General features: G+C 39.2%; 1 long non-coding RNA gene across 1 annotated transcript; it reads left to right on the top strand.

The window, feature by feature from the left end:
- Window positions 1–5,784: 5,784 nt before the first annotated feature.
- Window positions 5,785–19,730, top strand: LOC124962726 (uncharacterized). Its single transcript, XR_007104567.1, has 5 exons — window positions 5,785–5,922; window positions 11,797–11,928; window positions 13,734–13,853; window positions 18,179–18,212; window positions 19,161–19,730. It is a non-coding gene; the product is annotated as an uncharacterized LOC124962726 (long non-coding RNA).
- The last annotated feature ends 1,490 nt before the right edge of the window (window positions 19,731–21,220 follow it).

The following is a 21,220-nucleotide window of genomic DNA, read 5'->3' as shown; positions in this document are numbered from 1 at the left end:
AATTAACTATAAAAAGAATAAAATACTGATACACATAACTACATGGATGAACCTTAAACCATTATGTAACATGAAAAACAAAAACAGACACAAAAGACTAAACACTTCATGATCCTATTTACATAGAATTCTAGAAAGTCTATTTGCTTGGCACTCAGGTGAGGAGGAAGGGATGAGATGCAAACAAACACAAGCGAATGCCGTGCGGCGATGGGATGATCCAAAACGGGATCTTGAGGATGGGTGTACAGCCCATGGATCTAGTAGATACTGTTCAATTACACATTTACTTAGATGGATGTCATGTGTATAAATTTACCTCCACAAAGTTGATAAATAAGATTTCAAATTAAGAATTTCATTTCATTTAAAGAATGTGAAAAACAGGAACTTTCATAGATGTGAATATAAATTCTCAGTGATTTTGAAAAACTGAGGTCATCTAATAAGCTAAACTCTGATACCTAGTGATGAAGTGGTTCTACTTCTAGGCAGAATGTAGCCCACAGAACCACCTAAGTGTGTTCACTATAGACATGTGCTTTCTCAGAAGCCGTGCAACCAACAGCCCCAAGCTAGTAATGCAAACATACAATATGTTTTGTTACAGTCATACTATGCAGCAATGAAAAGTAATTATTTCTACATGAAAGAACATGGATAAAATACTAAATTGTAAAGGTAATGACAAAAGCCCGACATAATTATATAAAGATATAGAAACTACTTATATTTACAGTTTAGTAAAATTAAGTATTCAACATCACTTTTGGGGAAGAGAAGTTGTGTTCTAAACTGCTAGAGGCATGGAGAGCTTTCAGAGTGCTGGTAATGTTCACTTCATAGTCTGGTGGTGGTGATATGGATATGTTGACTTTGTGGTAATGTGTTGAAAAATATAATAGCAATTCATACACATGATTGTATTTCTGCCAATTTTTAATAAAGAAGTAGTGTTATGACTTGGATGTAAGATGTCCCCTGAAAAGTTCATGTGTTACAATGAAGGAATGTTCAGAGGTGCAGTGATTAGATTATGAGCTAAGCTTCATCAGTGGATTAATCCATTTGATAGATTAATAATCTGAATGGACTAATGGATGGTAACTATAAGCAGGTTGGGCATGGTTGAAGGAAGTTGTCAATTCAGACAACTTTTAAAATCTCAATTTCAGGAAGGAAGTTCTGGGAGTAATATTGACTGAATTATATAGTTAGATTGTATGCATGTACAAATATGTAAGTAACAAATCCCATCATTATGTACAACTATAATGCACCAATAAAAATAGAATAAATCTCAAGTTCATAACAAAAGCAATCATGTTCCTTCCAATGTATGTTGGTAACACTTTATCATGGCCAGGTTAGATGATTCTTTTTATGCCATCCTAAAATGGTTGTCTATTCCTAACCTATAGGGAAATATCTCAATCTAACCATTAATCCCAAATCACAATGTGGAGTTATTTATCCAAATTAATTCTATCTTCTGTCAATCCCTGAGTTTGTGTCATCCAATCTACTATTAGATTTTATCATTAAGATCTTAGTTTTAAGTGCTAGGTTTTTATCTGCTGATAATATGAACAAAATTCTGCCTTCATATTTCTTTTAATAATAGTGTATACTTTTATAGCCTAGGTAATACACATCTTATAAGAAAATAATAAACATCAAATTTTAAATTCTACTTTTGGGGGCCTTGCACTTTTTTCAGTTTTACTGAAACTCTAAATTTAAATCATTATGAAAACTGGTGACACTATATGAAATATCAATATCACTTTTTACTTGGAAAAATATAACATTAAATTTTGAATGTGCAGCCTAGATATTCATATAACTTTTAGACTTGTCTATTATTATGTCCACTGTGAAAAATCAGAGCTGTGGTTATTTTAGTCCCTTAGTAAGATGACAGAAGGATGAATTGCAGCTATGGTTCTTCTACATAGTTAACCAGAGATATTACCCACTGTGACGCTGAGAAATACCCCGTGGCTTCGTTCTGCATTGATTTTACATTAGAAACCACCCACCCTGCCCTATGGGCCTTTGTCAAACTAATAAAATTACAATCTGAAGTTATAGGCGAAACTATTTTACAAGGTTTTCCTATCATAAAGGAATGACTTTATGAGAGGAGAAATTAATGGAGTAGCAAATCTAGTTAGTCATTCTTAGCACATGAACTTTTAGCAATACATGGAAAATACTTTCCATTAAAAGTCAGAATGTCTAAGATGAATCAAGCCAATCTGGTGTGAGCAATTTCTAAAATCACCTGTAACCCTCTTGCGTGGAGCCCTTTTCTCATCAGAACTGTAAACATGAGGACTCTATGTGCCCTCTATCTCTAGGTCTTCAACACCCACAAAGAGTGCTTAATAAAAACTAGTTGGACAAGTGTTCATCTGCTCTTCCAGAGCATATTTCTTTTACCTCTGGAAACTTGCCAGCTCTTTCTGTCCCCTACAGATTACCAAATTTACTGACACCTAAATGAAGACTAATGAAAAGCAGATTTATATCAACATTACCTTGATCATTGAGTGAAAAATACCCAGGCTCAGAACTCATCCTTGCTGTAGTGGCTTCTGAGTCACCCAAGCCTAGGCTCTGGTGACCTAATTGCAGATATTGGAAAAAGACTATACCCCACTACCTAAGCAACAATAGATTGCAAATGTATATATACTGTCTTTTTTCTTCTCTACTGTACAAAGCTTTGAATTCTTTGCATCTAACTTTCTCTTTCTGCAAATGTCTAATTTTTAATCTAAAAGCAAGGAGCTCAGGGATGACAAAAGAGACTTAACAAGAATGTGTTCAAAGAAATACCTTGCTGCAGAAGTTCCCCAGGCACAATAAACCTTCACACCTCTGTCCATAACCCAATTACTCTCCAGTCTGTGCAAAGTGGGAGGACCTACCAACTAACCCAGAAATCACAGAAGACCCATCATTGGCACCAGTCTGAAAAAGGGCATGGCTGATTGAAATGCTACTTAATATTATGCAAACTGGAAGAATTTGAATCTCATCCTCCATCCTATTTGACTGGCATGAAATTCCATGCCAGCTTGACACTAGAATCTGGGATATTTATGGGGTACCCAGAAAACAAGGAAAAAGCTTCTCCTCTCCAATTGACCGTGACCTGATCTGGCCTCTGGGATGGTCTCAGTCACAGTTTTACTGTTGCTCCGACAGTCCTCTGACTCTGTGCCAAGAATGTGTCCAGGGACCTGCTGTTGGGACTGTGGCCTCAGACCTAAGACTTAGCACATATCACAGGCCCTTTCCTTTTCACCTGCTCCTTAGGACTTTGCCATGAAGGGCTCCAGATTCAAATCTTACTCTATTCTGGGCAGTGTTTTAATCTCTATGTATGTTACCCACTAAATTGTCTTAACTCTGAAGTGGGAACACTACAATTTTTGGTAGTGTTTATCAATGAAACACAAAGGCACAGGAAAATTTAGGAACTTGCTTAAGGTCACACAATAAAATGCAGAGCTAAGAATAAAAGTCAGGCCTGTCACCATAGTTAATGGACTCATCCTAAAGAAAATAACACTTTTTAATAAGGATGATGATGACGGTGTAATAATATCTGAAGTAGTTTGTTGGAAATTTTAGGTACATATATAAAGTATGTTAGAAAAGTAATCTCTACTTGTAGAGATTTGTAAAACCATCTCTATTTTACAAATGAAGAAACTGAGACTAGCTAGTTCCTGTAGTAGCAGGGGAAAGATCAGATCCAAATACCCTGCTCTACTCCCACAATAATTCCAGTGATTTTTGAAGGCTCCTCATTGAGTCTTCCATCATTCATACATTTTCAAAGGATGTAGCCATCCTTCAGAGGTGGCTCCTCTCTCACTCTGGGTCACTCACTGCCATCTCCCCAATCCTGGTCTCAGCTTCAGTCACTCAGCCTTGTTCTTCCACAAGTTCTTCCTCCTTATAATCCATACCTCCACTTACCTTCATGGTTAATCACTGCACACCTCCCACCTACTCAGCTTAAGTAGCCCCAGTGAAGCATTCGCTGACCACAGTCCTGAATTCTCCATTTATGCAGAAATACCCATCTATGTGAGAGTTTCCCCCATAGCTCCACACAGCAACAGAAACTAAAAGATGACCACCCACTGGATCATGAAGCTAGCTAACAAGACTTCTCTTGGCAGGCACAGTTGCCAGCCTATCCCTTCAGACCAAGGTTCCATCCGAAGTGACTGGGACACACAGCCCATGCAGCTGGTCCCCAGGGCCAAGAGGGTGGGAGAGCTAGTTAGTCTCAGAATGTGACAGTTGCCTAGGAACTCTCTGGGACAGCTTCTGGATTCACTTACTGCGGCAAGCTTGGGCCACATCTGAATGAAATTCAGAACATGCTGTGAAATTTGATAAGCAAATGTCATAGGGAAGACAACACTGGAATGAGTTCCAGGGACCTCAGTTTGAGTTCTTATTCCATCGTTCATACATTTTCAAAAGTTGAAAAAGTCATTTAGAATGCTAGACATTATGTTACTTTATTGTAAGAACTAAATGAAAGAATGGATAGGGTTGAGTTTATAAACAGTAAAATATAAGATAGAGTTATTGAGTTATAAGTCTTTAATAAATTCCTTAATAACAAAGATTATGTCTTACTATTCTTGTCTCCCCTAAATGTAGTTTGGACACCTATGCTAAAATGTAATAGAAAGAGCCCTATTTGTGCCCAATTTTTACATTGATTGTATTCTCTTGCTGTCGGTCAGAGAATAGCATGATCTTTTCCCAGAGTACTTGTGGTGAAAATATGATATTCAGGGTTGTTGCAACTACATTTCAATCAACTTTTATATAAGGTCAACCTACCTCAAATCACATGGGATAATGCAAGTGATTTGCAAAAATATTGCATAACCTCTTTGTATCTGTGCATGGGCACCAACCAGAACTATTCCAAGGAACTAATTAGCCCATGGAATAGATTAAGAGCTAATTTTGAAAATAGGGTTGATGCCATATCAACATCAATAATGGGAAGAATACATAGAAGATAATATTTTCATTTTTAACATAAGGAAAATAAGACCAAAATGGTTATGGGCCTTACACAAAGACAAGCAAATCAGAAGCAGAGGAAACAGTAGGTTCTAGCCAAGTCTCATTTCTAGCACTAGGTAGAACAACGAGGGAAGCATGATGAGAAGTTCTTATTCCCAGTGTGAAGGAAAGGCCAGGAGTCAGAGCTGATGGCCTGGTGAGCCACTCTCACTCATAAAGACTGAGACATTGCTGTCTTTCCATTAGGACACCCATGAACATCACTCTTCACTAAGAGACAATGATGCAATTTGTTCTCATCAGAGAAAGAACGAAAGAGAAGATTGCCAGGGATTTGTACATAATTCAGCACACAGTAAGACATTTTTCAAGGCTCTTCGACAAGTCATTCTACTTACAAACTCTTCAGAGGAGGAATATTTATGGCCCTTCGACCTCTCCCACTGGCCCTAAAAGAAATTGAATTTCCAACCAAATCCATTTACAATGAAAGAGCTATTCATTCTAATAAAACCACCTGGTAAGTACATTAAGTAGAGGGAAAATGTCTTTTGATGAACAGAGATATTATACCCCAGGAGTGGCAGCAACCTCAGGAAAGTTAAGGTTGGCTGCTTCTGATCTCACTTGAAATTTTCCCAACTCATAAAGCATGACAAGACTACAAAGAGGCTGCTGTAGAGTTACACAAGGGCTCTTAGCCAACAGGCCCAGTTTCAGCCTTGATACCTGTGGCATGAAGTAACATATGATGAAGAAAAATGGCCGACCCTTTCCAAGGAGCTCCAACTTCCAATCTATACACGTAGAGTCCTGGCGCCAGCACTCACATGCAGGGCATGCCAAAAGGTATGTAGCATGATATTTACCTGTAAGAAATGTTCAGAAAGACCTGCACATTCAGTGTAGAGCATGACAAAACAAACACAATCAGAAGTTAAAAACAAACTGTCAACTCTAGGATTAATTTAGCTGGGTTCAGATGAGCTTCCCAATGGCAGACCAGTGGGGTGGGTCAGAAAAATGTGAATTCAATGCTTTGGAGGAAATATGGAATGACCTTGGAAGTCAAGAAAGAGTGAAAAAGAAAGAGATATTAATTATTCTACTAAATCTAAAAGATTTAGTGAACGGTGGCAATAGACACCATAGCTATGGAACACTGAATGAGAATTGGGAGAAACTATGATGGGTTACTTTGGAAGTTCTGAGTCTGAATGTCCTCTGGGACATTCATAAAAGCAAATGCCATTAGAGTCTGGTCACACACATGGGGTCCAGTAGGGATATATGTGCTGGGTACAAAGAACTCACAGTTGCTAGGAAATTAGGATTATCCCTAACGTCTCAGCTCTTTGGTCTCCTTCCAGAGTATCTAAGTTAGCAATCTCAAATGTTCGCACCAAATTCTAACCTTGCTTTTAAAGAAAGATGTGTTTTATTTTAAAATGCAAAGGATAAGTATAACAATCATTCAAACACATGATCACTTTAGGAAAAGAGTCCTAATTTATACCTAATTGCCACATCGGTTGTAGAAAACTAAAAATCACAATTGATTTTTTTGTTACCTTGGATAACACTTCTGGAATACAGATCCTGAAAAGAATAAAATCTGGTTTTCTGTAGACCAGCTAACAATAACCCTGAGTTCTCCAATAGGATAAAGCCAAAGAAATGTCCTGCAAGATTCCATTCATTGTGCTTGCTAAATTGGGAGCTGTCAGGTTCTGCCCCTGGGATCTTCACCCAAACACTAGTCAGTGATTGTGATTATGTCTGCTGAGTGAGCCACAGATAATGAAAAAGCAGAGAAATTTGAGTTTGGTAACTATTTTAACATTGACTGAGAAATGAAGAGAAAGGAATAAAAAACAGAAAGATAAGCAAAACACACACAGATTCAGACCTCGGTGACTGTTATGAATGGATATAGAATATTCCAAGTAAGCAGGTAAGTTTGGGAAAGAGAGGGAGATGAAATTATATGTCAGACAGTCGATGGGACTGTGAGAGAACACAGCAAGCAGAAAAGACTTCTTTATCTTACACAAAAGTCCCCTAATTTCCCTGGATGCTAGAAACCAGAACCAATTTTCCTGCTTATCAGTGAAATCAAAAGGCAAGTCTATATATATTCTGATGAGAATTAGAGAGAAAAATCATAGTTTTTCTCAACAAACACAAGCAGTTGACAAACTAGACCAAGCAGAAAGAGAGGGGAAAATGAAGCATCCTGGTAAATCCCAGTATTTAAGAAACAAAACAAGATTCCTATGAAGGCATTCCAGAAGGAGATAGCAGAATTTCACTGAACTAAAATTAATAAACTTCTGGGTAATAAGAAGCCTGGATGGACCTGAATTTAATTGATGGATAAGAGTGCAAAGAGATTAAACTATTATTATTTCTTATAAAAGCAATAAGACTACAATCCAGTGTATAATAGAGAAGAGATGAGCTAGAAGGAGTAAGTGTGCAGAGACATCAATAAGGAAAAGATCAATCATCTTCTTCTCAACAGGAAAAAAGGTACAGGAAAGAAGAGAAACAGGGGTTCCTCAATCTCTAGGAATATCAGAGGAAATGTTTCTTGACTTAGGTGCTCAAATATATTGAAAGTATAAATAAGCAATATCTCTGATAAGACATACAACTTGTGGATTCTTGGCAATTAGTAAGTTTTCTAACCCAGTAAATCTGGAAGATCATTTGTGCCAAGGAAGATGAGAGATGTCAGTGCTATGTGGTACAATGGAGAGAGAATGCTTGACCATGACCAAGACTTGTGAAGATGAACATGAAATTAGGACTTTTCCTCTTCTGAAGGAGAGAGCAGAATGTTCAGCTATGAAATGAGGTATTCTCTTATGAGATCTATAGAAGCAGATTTAGCAACACAATTCTGTGATCTGGGAGTTGAAGTCATTAAATCTGGATACCCATTTTGGTCCCCACTTAGTAATGTCATGTAGACTAAAAGAATTAAGGGAAAGAGAATGGAACCTTCTGGGCAAGTATGGTATTCAAAATATTCACAGCCAGTAAGTCATGGACTCCAACCACTTAGAAAGGACCAATCAGAATGTGTATAAACTAACTAACTGCTACATTGATATGCCAGTGCGTACCAGCAGAATTTCCACCCTGCCTAAAAGTTCTTTTTTACTCTTCATTGTTACTGGATCAGACTGTTGATAATCTTCTTTAGTGCTTTAAAGGGGGTTCTACTTTGAAGGAACCCAAATAAATCCTGCTGCCATATATAATATTATTACCCTATTAATATCCTTTGTCAACCTGTGTTAATAAGAAGGTGCAGCAGTAAAGTTCTCACTTCAACAATGAATCTGTGACCAGGTGATGTCAAACATTTTTCTGAAACTTTTAATTATGCCTTATTTTTTTCATTTACATTGACTTTTCTGCTGGCATTGGTACAGAGCTGAGATAGACCCACACTTAACATGAAGCATGAACTAGGTTACTTCCGAAGATTTCTTAGCAGAAGACTACCGATGCAGAGATCTGGTTGAGTAAGTCTGGTTAAATGCCAATTCCAGGACAGTCAGTTCAATGTCCCCCCCACCCCACAACCCCAGTGTCATATTTAACCTTCCCTTGCATACTCCTCTCTGCCTCTGCTTCAGTGGGTGCTATCCAGGTTCTATCCTGTAAAGCTACTCAGTTCAAAGCATAGCACCTTTACAGTTTCCAGTAAGAAATCTAACATACTCAATAGTTCACGAGTTTGGTAACACCCAGGAAACACTGAATGACTTAGAGATCAGACCATGTCTCCAAGTGCACAGTCCATTAACACTTTCTCAGCCACGCACCTTCCCCTGTCTTCCGAAACCTCCCAGCAAAGCAGGATCTTCTCCACCAAGCACACACACTTTAGCACCAAGTTCCAACTGTGTTTTTTTCCTGGATCAGTCCCACCAGGGTGGCCTGTCTGTCTCAGACTTATTCATACCAGTTATTTAAACTAAGATTTCATTTTCTATGAAATCATGGCATTTGTTGGTAAATGGATGGAGGTAGAGAATATCATGCTAAGCGAAATAAGCCAAACCCAAAAAGTCAAAGGCTGAATGTTTTCTCTGATATGTGGATGCTCATTCACAATAAGTGGAGTGGTGGGGTATAGATAGGGCAGAACAGAGTTAGAGGAGAGTGAAGGGAGAGGAAGGGGTATGGATTAGGAATGGTCGTAGAGTGAAACAGACATTATTACCTAATGTACATATATGACTACTTGACCGATGTCATCCTGCAATATGTATAATCAGAAAAATGATAGATTGCACTCTGTTTATGTATGATCTATCAAAAATATAAATGCATTCTACTGTTATGTACCACTAATTAGAACAAATTTAAAATTTTTTTAATAAAAGAAATCATATTTTAACACTATCACTCTAGTATAGCGTAATATCCAACTTAGGACATTGTATCTAACACACTCTCAGACTTTTTAATTGCAAAAGCACTTTCACATCCATTACCTTATTGTACCTATTTTTCCTTCAATCGCCAGGGAGGCAAATGCCACCATTCACATGACACTGAGTCTGCAGTACTTAGCCGGTGCCTGACACTGGCTCTTAATCAGTATCTGTGGGTGACTGATGAGTGCATAAATGAACATAGCTATAACATGTCGAGGCCCATAGATCCTAGCAGAAACAGAACCAGGATGTCAGCACGTGCCCCAGATGCCGGACCCCAACCCTGCTTCACTCCCACTCCACCTGTGCTGCAGACCTACAGCCCCTTTACTATGGATAGGTGTAAACAGCAGAGTGAACATAGACAAATGATTTTAAAGATAGGGTTAAAGTGTCAGGCAGGCATTGGCCTCAAAATTTTTATAAGTTTCTTTGAATCCAAAATTTTTTTTGTCAGAATTTACTTTTATTATCTTCAAAAAGAGATGGGTTAAGGCTATTTATTTCTTTTTTTAATTTCCTTTTTAATTTTTTTATTTTTACAGACTGCATTTTGATTCATTGTACACAAGTGGGGTACAACTTTTCATTTCTATGGTTGTGCATGATGTAGATTCACATCATTTGTGTAATCATATATGTACACAGGGTCATGATGTCTGTCTCATTCCACCATCTTTCATACCCCTGCCCAGTCCTTGCTCTCATTTCCCTCTACGTAATCTAAAGTCCCTCCATTATTCTCTCACCTCCCACTCCCTCACCCACATTATATATCATCATCTACTTATTAGGGAAAACATTTGGCCTTTGGTTTTGGGGGATTGATTTATTTCACTTAGCATGATATTCTCCAATTAGATCCATTTTTCTGCAACTGCTATAATATTATTCTTCTTTATGACTGATTAATATTCCATTGTGTATATATACACACTTTCTTTATCCATTCATCTGTTAAAGGGCATCTAGGGTGGTTCCACAATATAACTGATGTGAATTGAGCTGCTATAAACATTGATGTGACTACGTTACTGAAGTATGCTAATTTTAAGTCCTTTGGGTATAAATCAAGGAGTGGGATAACTGGGTCAAAACTAAAAGTGCTCTAAGACTTGCTAGTGCTACTTGTAAAAAGGAGTTTTTCCATTAGCAAATTTTGTTACATATATAAAACCATGAATGCAGACAGCATGAATTCAGAAGACCTGGATGTTCTGAAGGGAAAATCCAGCCTGATATAAATTCTGTCAGAAAATACTGTATTCCTCACTCTACAATGGAAGATGACACATTGCTTCTGCCTGGTAAATAAGGCATCCTCTTTGCTGTTTCCAAGTTTACAAACCCAAGAGACCTAGCCTTCCACCGTGAGAGCCGAGGGTTGGTTGTGAGACACACAGGTCGACCATCCCCTACCTGCTGTTGGCAGAGAATGGAAAGAATCCCTTTCTCTCTGAACAGCGCAGCATTAGGAATCCGACGACCAAGGTGGAAGCTGTGGCTGAACTGCTTATTGATTGTGTGACCTGGGGCAGGGCATCCACATTGCAGGTTTGTAATCTCTAAGGCAGGATTCATAAACATAAGTCAGTGGGGAAGGAAAAGTCAGAAGACAACGACTTTCAAACTATGTTGTATGGAGCCTCTGGGGTGAAGAGAGGTCAAGCAGCAGAGGCCACAGTGCTGTCCCCTGCTTTAGCCAGAGAAAGCCAGCTTTCAGACTTGCAGAACCCGGCTTCAGGCCCCAGAATTCCCAGCTCAATTATCCGTCAGCTGAACCAAACGAACATTTCCCGTACAATTGCCCTGAGCTCTAGAGTTCACAGGGCACATTGTATACATTATCTTACATCTAACCCTTTCAGGAGTACAGGAAAATTATCTTTGCCACTCAGCTGCTAAAGACTGAGCCCCTAAAAGATTAAGAGATGGGCGTCGGTTCCCAAGCTGAATGAGCCCCAGCCCCCACCTGAGAGCCCTGCTCTTCCTGCCACTCTGGGCCTGTGTGCTCCAATAAACAAGATGGTCCTGTGTGTGTCAATAAACAAGATAAGCATCTTTAATTTGAAAACTGGTTGCCTTTTCAGATGACCTATGTTCTCACAATAAACAAGCCACATTCTCATTTTCCTTCAGAGAATGAAATTTCTGGCTTATCTTAAGAAGAAGGTAAAAGCATTGATCCACAATCTGATAGGATTTATAGCATAGCCCATATTTCTGCTTCAGAGACCACAAAGAACACATTGTCCTCCACCCACAGGGACAGCCATCCCAGCCCTGGCACAGCACATGGAGTGAGACGTTTGACCCTACTTGAAATCAACCAGTAGATTAGCAACAAATGTCACCTGGTATTCCTGCTCATGATACTAACATCCATGTCAGTCAACAGGTACGGTTTGCTTTATAAAACCTTTGGTCATTGGTAACATGTCCTATCTCCCCTTGGTTCCAAATGCCTGACCGTGGGCTCCAGTAAGGCATTTTCTATGCGTGTTGAGGTCATTCATTTATTGATTCATTAGTGAGCAGTAAGCACCTACCCTGTGTTGGACTTGGTGCTAAGCATCGTGTATACCAAACGTGTCAGAATCAGTACTGCCATTAGGATGTTCACGATTTTGCCAGGGAGAACTGACTCATATAAAGACTGCAGAAAGAGGTAAGTACATATGAGAGACACCAAGAGCTCGGGGGACTCAGTGAGCAAAGCCCGCTTTTGACCTAGGTATGCAGCAGCTGTGTTGGAGTGGAGTAAGAGACCAATTCTGCAAGTCAGTGAGTGGTCAGGGTCTCACCAGGAAAGAGAGAACTGTTGCTTAGGACAGAAGGAAAGGCACCGGAAAGGAGGCAGTGCAAGCAGCTTGGGAGGAGCAAAGTAGAATGCTAAAAATATCAGTGCACAGAGTCAGGGCGTCTGGGTTCACCTTAGTTCCAATGGTCACCAGTCAAGTGATCTTGGAAGGCCATTCGATCTTCTGTCTCTCAATTAAATCATCTTAAAAACAGAAACTAGCCAGGCATGGTGGTGCATGTCTGTAATTCCAGTGACGTGGGAGGCTGAGGCAGGAGGATGCCAAGTGCGAAACCAGCCTTAGCAACTTCGCAAGGCCTTAACCAATTTAGTGAGACCCTGTCTCAAAAATAAGAAATAAAGAAAGATCGGGGATGTGGTTCAGTGGTAAAGCATCCCTGGGTTAAATCCCCTGGTACAAAAAAAAAAAAGAAGAAGAAGAAGAAAGAAAAAGAAAACTAAAATAGGTGTCTTGTTACAAAAATATGGACCTTCAAATATTGTCTTGCATGATATTCTGGGTTAACTTTAAAGATCTCTGATGAGTCTTGCTAAACTTAGTTACAGTAACTGGCAGGAAATTGGTTTCAAAGTGTTGGACTGGTGTAAGTGAACTAATAAATAACTCTCTTTAAAGGTCATTTAGGAACTTGAACTCTATGTTAAAGCCACTTGTTATAGAACATAACATAAAAGATAGCACTAGTGCCATAAAAATAATGAATTATAGAAATGAGAGTTCAAATCTTCCCCATGAAAGTCATGTAGTAACCAAATATTATTCCTAATAATCTCTTAAGAAGAGTGAAATTCCCTTATTTCTTTTAAGACACATGATTCATGTTCCTATATTAAAAGGAAGTAGTAACTTCTTCTCAACAATATAAATTTAATGATAGCATTTAGAAACAAAGAAAATTTCATTATGGAAATTCACTGATTGTGAAACGTATGCAGAAATTCAGTCAAGAATAGCCAAGATAATTTGAAGAACAATGCCAGAAAAGTCTAATGCACTTCAAACTGGACCTGGTGACACACCTATAATCCCAGCAGCTTAGGAGGCTGAGGCAGGAGGATCACAAGTTCAAAGCCAGCCTAAGCAATTTAGCAAGAAGTCCTAAGCAAGACCCTCTCTCAACATAAAAAAATATATAAAGGACTGGGAATGTGGCTCAGTGGTTGAGTACCCCCAGGTTCAAGTCCTAGTACCAAAAAAAATTTTTTTAAATCTCTAATGCACTTCAAGATATGTTATAAAACTACAAGTACTAACACCTGAGGCCCTGATGTAAGGATGGACAAATAGATCACTGGTAGACATGGAGCACAACTGTGGAATCAGAGTCCCCAATCCTTTTCTGCCTTCATAGTCCTCACCCTCCACCTGTTTATGGCTACAGATCACAGGAGTCAGAAGAGTTCTGAAGTCCGAGACCTGAAAGTAGACACCCAGGGAGAACCAGAACCTTCTGGGCAGCCTACCTGAGCTGTGATGGAGCAACATCCTTGGGATGCCACAGGTGAACCTCTTACTCTCAAAGGCACCCTTCAAATTAGAGTAAGATTACTCTAATACAGCACAAAACCCCTGACTGTGGTGTGGCAGGTCAGCCGTACTCCAAGGCTACCTGCGGGGACAGACTAATTCCAATGTGGTCACTGGCTCAGCTGCTTTCAGCACCGATATTTTGATCCTTAAGTAGGGAGTAATTTTTTTTCTCTCTCTCTTTTTCTGCTGCCTCTGCGTAGTGTACTAAAACTGCCAGAATGGGTATTATTTTTCCCTTGGAAATAACCTCTGTATAGCCTCAGGTTTATCCCAAGTCCTTAGGTTTTCCTATGATCAGCATCAGCTTCCTGCCCTGGCAACTTGCATAGCAAAGACACTTCGCTTCAAAACAAACTGCTATTCCCAAGATCTTCAGGAGGTACAATGAGACACGCTGAACTTCTGAAAGTATCTTGGGAACCAGTTAAGAGTGAGAGTTTTAAAAGGAAAACATAAATGATCTATTAGGAATGTGAAAGAGAAAGTGTCGTTGCTATCCCTTAAAGGAACAAGAGAGAGAAGGGGAAACTCTTACCAGACTGATTTTAGTCCATTGTAGTGTTTGGTTTCTTCTCTTTAATGCAAAATAAACTGAGAAAGAGAAGAGGAGCGGGGCATGAAGTTGGGAAAAGGAGCAAATCGGGGCTGTGCCAACATCTGTACTAACCTGCTATCAAGTACCACGTCCATATGATGAATGTCATGAGCAATGAACCCTGACACACCTATCAAGGGCAAATGGATGCGTATTATGCCCTGATTATTCCACTTCAGAAGATTCCTCTCCTTGCTGGTCACAAATACATACCAAGACTCACCAATACTAGTCACATGTGCCCCAGTCCCTTGGACTCCATGTATTTCTTGTCTGAAATCCTTAATATTCCTCCTGTGCACAGACATGTGTACGAGAGCCAGGTAACCTCTAATTTTATTTTTTATTTGTTTCTTTTTGAAATAGGTATCATTTTCAAATGGATCAAAGTTTAAAAGTCACCTTCTCAGCTGTCAGTTAATCCTCCAGAGTGACCAAGAATATATTCTCCCATGTCTTCTTCAGTAGGAGGATATTTTATAAATATGTGTCTGTGTGTCCGCCTTTTACACAAATCATGAATATTAACTGCTTGTTACTCTTCATGCATAAAATGGGGAGCTAAGTAACATGACTTCTCTCATAGGGTTGTAATATGGATCAAATAGGTTAAGATACATAAAGTATTTGGAATATCGTTTGACATAAGGTAAGTCCTGTGTGAAAATTATCCAGCTCTCTGCTTCCTGGTTACCATGTTCTGAAATGCTTTCCTCCTCCATGCCCTTCCACCATGATGTTCTGCCTCATCTCAGGCCCAGAGCTATGAAGCTGGCCAACCAGGGACTGAACCTCTGAAATGCAATGTTATAATGATTGTACAGGTAACAGAAAAGAAAATGAGTTGCAGAAAGAAGAGAAAATAGGTGGCTACAAATTCCAGTTAGGGTTTTCTATTAGGAAAAGGCCACACATCCTCACACAGTGCCTTCTGGGCAGGAAACAGGCTTCGTTCTTCTTATGCTTCTTTAACTAAGAAGTAGTCAACACTTAGAGAACCATAACTAAACCCTGAGATAAATCTGACTCTTCAGCTTTCAGAGGCAAAAGGCCCAGGAATCAAACAGAAGAACAAAAACATCAGGCAATGAAGTTAAAGCAAATTATTCCCTCTGCGTTCTCCTTAGCCCACAGATTTGCAAAGGCTAGGCTCCTGATTCATAAAAATGTTAGCACCCCCCACCTCAAAATCAAAACAAAACAAAACAAAATGACCTGCTAAACAAACTAGATTCTTTCAGAAACAAAAACAAACCTCAAGTCAATTTTTCTTGCCCATTTACAAGATTTTGCAATGTTCATGATTTTACTTTCGAGTATTTTTAGTATAACTATTGGACCCATGTTGAAATGCTAAGTTCAGAAAAAGGAGAACAGAAGGTTTTGTTCATATGTCCAGCACTTGAAAGACAGAACAGAGAGTTCAAAACAAAAACACCTGTGCATAAACCAAAAGAAGAATTATAGTGTTAAAATAAAGTATTTGTTTTCAATTTCTACATAAAAACGTAGAGCATTCTAACTGGCAGGAATCATGAAGAAGAGAGTGAAAGAGAGAGCAAAGACTTGGGCTCTACATCTGTATGTTGGCTATAATATTCTTAAGTCCCTTGCAAAGCCTTTTCCAACGCCATCCAAGCACCACGTGTCTGCATTTTACTTCCTGCATGCTTCTCATTCACTCACGTAAGGGTACATACAGATTCGTGGTCTCTTCTCTATGTCCGTATTTTTTAGACTTTCTACAATGAGTACATTTTATGCAGATTATATCACATATAAAGATATATACATATATTTGCAAAGTTTTTTAAAAGTTTGTCATTTTAAGTTTTAATAAGAATATAAAGTTTATGCATCAGTTATTAAAAAATTAACTATTTTCATCCCTATCATCATCTTAATTATTTTCATCTCTCTATGAAAATAAGTATTATTTTACAATAAACTTACTGGCTCTAATATGTTCCCCTTTATTTTTACCCATCATGTATTTAGAAATGACCCTATTATAAGAGAGTTTGGATCCCATTGCAGTGGACATCCTTCTGAACTTGGGTTTTTACACTTAAACTACCGTATTAGAAGGACATCTTAGCAATTAAACTAATGGCAAACTTTTAGTGGTCTTTAATAGAAGTTCATGCACAAGATAGCTATATAAATATACACAAGAGTTTCCTCCCTAATGTCACTAGAAGCATTTTTATTGTTCTGCTTAATATGTCAAAGGGAAAAATGTATAGGTCCCAGGAATGAAGAAGGAACAAGTGTTCAAAGTTGATGTAGTGGGGACCAATGCTCAGGAGAATGTTGGTCCTGGGGAGGGAACTGAAACATGTACTAGGATGGAAGGTTAACTTCCATATGGAAGCAAGATTTAGGGCCAAGGATCCCAGATGTTGCAGAAATGGACACCAACTGAACTGGAAAATACCTGTTTCCCTGAATCAGAGAAAAGAAACAAGACACATATTTTAGGCAGTGAATGGTAAAGAATCATCCACCAGCAATCAGAACCCCAGTTCTGATCCCAACTTTATAATAACCGCTTCTTGTTGGTGTTCTTTTTCCTAAAAAGTGGTCAGCATCACCCATCTTCACTCACTCATGATTGCCATTTCCTCGGCACACACAGCAGATGACCAGGAAGCTACATGCTCCTCTCACATTCTCTTGTCTAACCCAGAAGCAATCCTATAAGGTACACGATGGAGCTATTTTACAGTGTGATAACTGATCCTCAGAGAAGTTAAATAATTGTCCAGGGTGAAGAGCCAGCAAGAACCAAGGCAGAAAAAGAAACAATGATTTGCCCAATGACAAATTCAATTTCTTCTTTTCTTCCTTTTTTCTTTTTGGTGTGGGTATTGAACTCAGGGCCTCATGAATACTAAGCAAGCAATCTGCCACTGACCTGCATCCCCAGCCCTCTTTATTTCGAGACAGGGCCTCCCTAATTGCACAGGCTGTCCTTGAATTTGTGATCCTCTTGCCTCAGCCTCACGGATAACTGGGATTATGGGCATGCACCACTGCGCCCAGCTTGAAGTTCAATTTCTTAATAATTTATTCTAAAATTTGCTTTTAAGAGCTTTATGACTCATCAAACATAAAATCAGGGCTTTAAAGTGATTAATTCTTATAACCTCTAGTTTTTCCTTAAACACCCCTTTTCATTCTGAACTGAATAGATTTAAAGTGATTAACATTAGAGGAACTCAGCATCCATTTCACCCAGGCACACAAATGTCTTTGTGCTATACATTGCTCTCTAAATAGAAATTGCTTTAGATTAAAAAAAAGTTGATAGCTGAAATAATTATACAGTTTCTAGGTGAGTCATTCTAAAACTTTTAGTCTTTGGGAAGATTCCATATTTCTGGTTATCTGCTGTGAAATAGTTTCCAGCTACCCACTTACATCCCTTGATAAAATTGCAGCCCATTATTAAACACATTTTTATGCAATATTGTTGGTTTATTTATGCATCAAGCCTATGGTTAAAATTCACACTGATACTAAAGATGCATATTAAAAGTTTATATTGGGGTCTTCTGGTAACCTCATCAGGCTATCAAGCTACCACACTAAACTAGATAGTAGCCTGGGAACAGACTGAATTTAAACCAAAAGATATTTGGAGTCAAATTAATTAAATCCCACAAATATTTTTTGCCTTCCTTTTTCCTACACCGCAGGTACTTATTCTGCTTCCAGGAACACCGAGATGAGGTACTGACTGTGCCCCAAGGATCCCTCCATCTGTTTGAGAAATATATTAGCAGATAAATTAAAACATACTGTGATTTTGTGTGTATCCGGAGGCGTATGTTGAAGTTAGAGAGGGAACAGAGGTTAGGAAGCGATCCAGAAGGTGAAGGAAGAATACCAAGAAGCCTGCTCAGAAGAGACGGTGCCGGAATTGGAATATGAAAGTCCCCACGGGGAACCTGGAGGACCTGGTCCCCTTGGTGTGATCCTCTCCCTCACCCCCAGCACTGGTCAATCAGAGGGACGCCCGATGCCCCGTGCCCTCCTCTCTCAGCTGTGTGGTCCTCCTGCTTCCCTCCATCCCACAGCACCGTCAGATGCTACTGGTTTTTTTTTTGGAAACCCCCCTTTTTACAGCTGCACATGAAATGTCACTCCATTCTGAAATGACACTTTGTTTCACTATCATGCTTTGTCTTGACCTCCCCTTTTCTTGGGGTTATTGGAATCACTGCTCCATCCCTCCTGATACATGATGTGCTCTGCACAAACCCGGAGGTGGGGGAAGCTTTATCTTTAGCAGCACCTTCTTCCACCCATGCCCACTGAGCAGCTGCCACAGAGCAGGGTTCCAGAAACAGTGACAGGAACTTTCACCTGTGTCAGGGTCGCTGCATCCCTTGTCAAGAAAACAGCTGAAGAGAGACTTTGCTTCCTGGAGAAGGCACGCACCTGGTGTGGAGTGGAAATGGAACTCTAAATGCAGCCCGTTATCATCCGAAGGTGCCCCCGCAAAGTTTATGTGTTGGAAAGTTAAGTCCCAATATGGCAGTGCTGGGAAGTAGGGCCTAATGGGAGACACCCTCAGGTCTTGAGGGCTCCAGCCTCATGAATAGATTAATGGGAATGATTTCAGCTTTCTGACCCTCTTTTGTTCCCTCCCTGTTGTCCTTCCATCATATTATGAAGTAGCAAGAAGGGCCTCACCAGAAGCCGTGAGGATGACAGACTCGTGTTCTCAGACGTCTTGTCCTCTAGAACCCTGAGATAAGTAAACATTTTTCTTTATAACATACCCAGTTTGTGGTGTTCTGTTAGAGTAGCAGGGAACAGAATAACACAAAGCCAGTGCTGACATGTATGAAGATGTCACCACTTAGTTGGATTCTTTCATGAAAAATCAATCAGCCAACAGTCTTAGTTTCTCAGGTAAAGATGGAGAAACTGGAAGAAATTTTCTTTCTTAATTTGTCCCCAAGGCCCACACTTGTACATGTGCCTTCTTTTTTATTTTAAGTTCTACAATACTTAGAACTCTGCCTCTGTTTCCAGAAACAGAGACTTAGACTGAGGTAGTTCAGAAAGTTAATGGAAAGAAAGAAAAGCAAAAAAGTATCAAATGCTTCTATTTTAGTCAGCTATTTCCCTGCTGTGACTAACTGACCCCAATAAAGGAGGACAATAAAGGAGGAAGAGTTTATTTAAGGGCTCATGGTTTCTGAGGTCCTTGGAAGGCCAGCTCCATTCCTTGGGGCTCCAGGTGAGGATGAACATCATGGCAGAGAATGTGGCAGAGGGAAGCAATTCACATGATTTCAGGAAGCAGAGAGAGAGGTCTCCACTCTCCAGATACAAAATATATACCCCAAAGCTACACCCCAATTCCAATCTCCTGCAGCCACACCGCACCACTTCAGTTACCACTCACTTAATCCCCATCAGGGGATTAATTCACTGATTGGGTTAAGACTCACAACCCAGTCATTTTTCCTCTGAACCTTCTTGCATTGTCTCACATGTGAGCTTTTAGGGGACACCTCACATCCAAACCATAACAACTTCCAAGTGGTCAAGAAGAGAAAGGACTGAGGAAAGTCATCAGCTTTCAGGAGAAGCAGATCATTCAGCAAAACCAACCAAACTTGAAAAGAATTAGTTTCAGCAGCTAAAGGGAAACATAAACAATACTTTTTGAAAGATAAAGAAGATTGCAAGTTAAACAGTTGTAATATTTAAAGTTAGAATTAGGATTAGTCCCAGGAAACATCTTTGCAAATAACTGAGTATCTCGAAGAACCCATAAATGATGTGTGTCTCAATCTAAAAGGATCCCAGTACATTTTTCCCCCAGAATTTCCATGATGAAAAAGGTAAGGCTCTCTTATTTCCCTACCTTATATTGTTTTTTGTTGGTGATTTGAAGTATAAGAATACAACCCATTCCTAAATTTTCCTTTAGTATTATGCAGAATCTGTAATTCTTTTTTCAAGTCTTGGCAGTCTCCTAGGAACTAAAACAAAACAAAAAAAAGCTTTAAGAATTTCTTAGGGAGCTTAAATTATTCATTCCACTTTAGTGCACAAAATAGTTCCTGTTAAAATTGAGAAAGTTACAAGGAAATGTTGATGAAAACAGTAAACTTTTTTATTCAAGGGCATTTCTTACTTGTCCTTTTGATTATGTTCTACTCTCTTCCATATCTTGGCATAATTTTTAGTGGAAAATCTGGAAAATTACATTTTAAAGATGTATATTTGCATCTGTCATCATACCATTTTTGAAATTTACATTTAAGAACCTCAGTGAGAAGATGTTATAAGATGTTCCAGAGAATTCCTTGAGGAACCTGCATAGGAGCAGCCAGTAAAAGTCATAAATAACCAAGTGTAGCTAGGAAGTGAGATATTAGAGCTTGTTGACATTTTTTCTTTCACTGCATGAAATAAAACACACTATTATGATCAGAGTTTGGAAAATATAAAAAAGGTAAACTATCAAAATTCAGTGTAATAGGATTGGCAGACTACTTTAGCAAATACACCCCAAAATAAACAAAGCCCTAGCCTGGTGTAAGTCAGCAGCGAGTCTCTCATTCACACTCCTTCAGAGATCCAAGCTGTGGATCAGGAGCACACATTTTCCAAGGTCCCCCTCCATACCATGGGCAGCCAGAAGAAAACAAGAGCATGAATGTGCACATGCGTGTAAAGGTCAGCTCTGGACATTTATTTCTGACAGGTAAATTTGC

The sequence above is a fragment of the Sciurus carolinensis genome, chromosome 13, assembly GCF_902686445.1.
Source record: "Sciurus carolinensis chromosome 13, mSciCar1.2, whole genome shotgun sequence".
NCBI classification, from domain to species: Eukaryota; Metazoa; Chordata; class Mammalia; order Rodentia; family Sciuridae; genus Sciurus; species Sciurus carolinensis.
The sequence above is the reverse complement of the archived record's forward strand: the minus strand, read 5'-3'. Positions and strand labels throughout refer to the sequence as shown.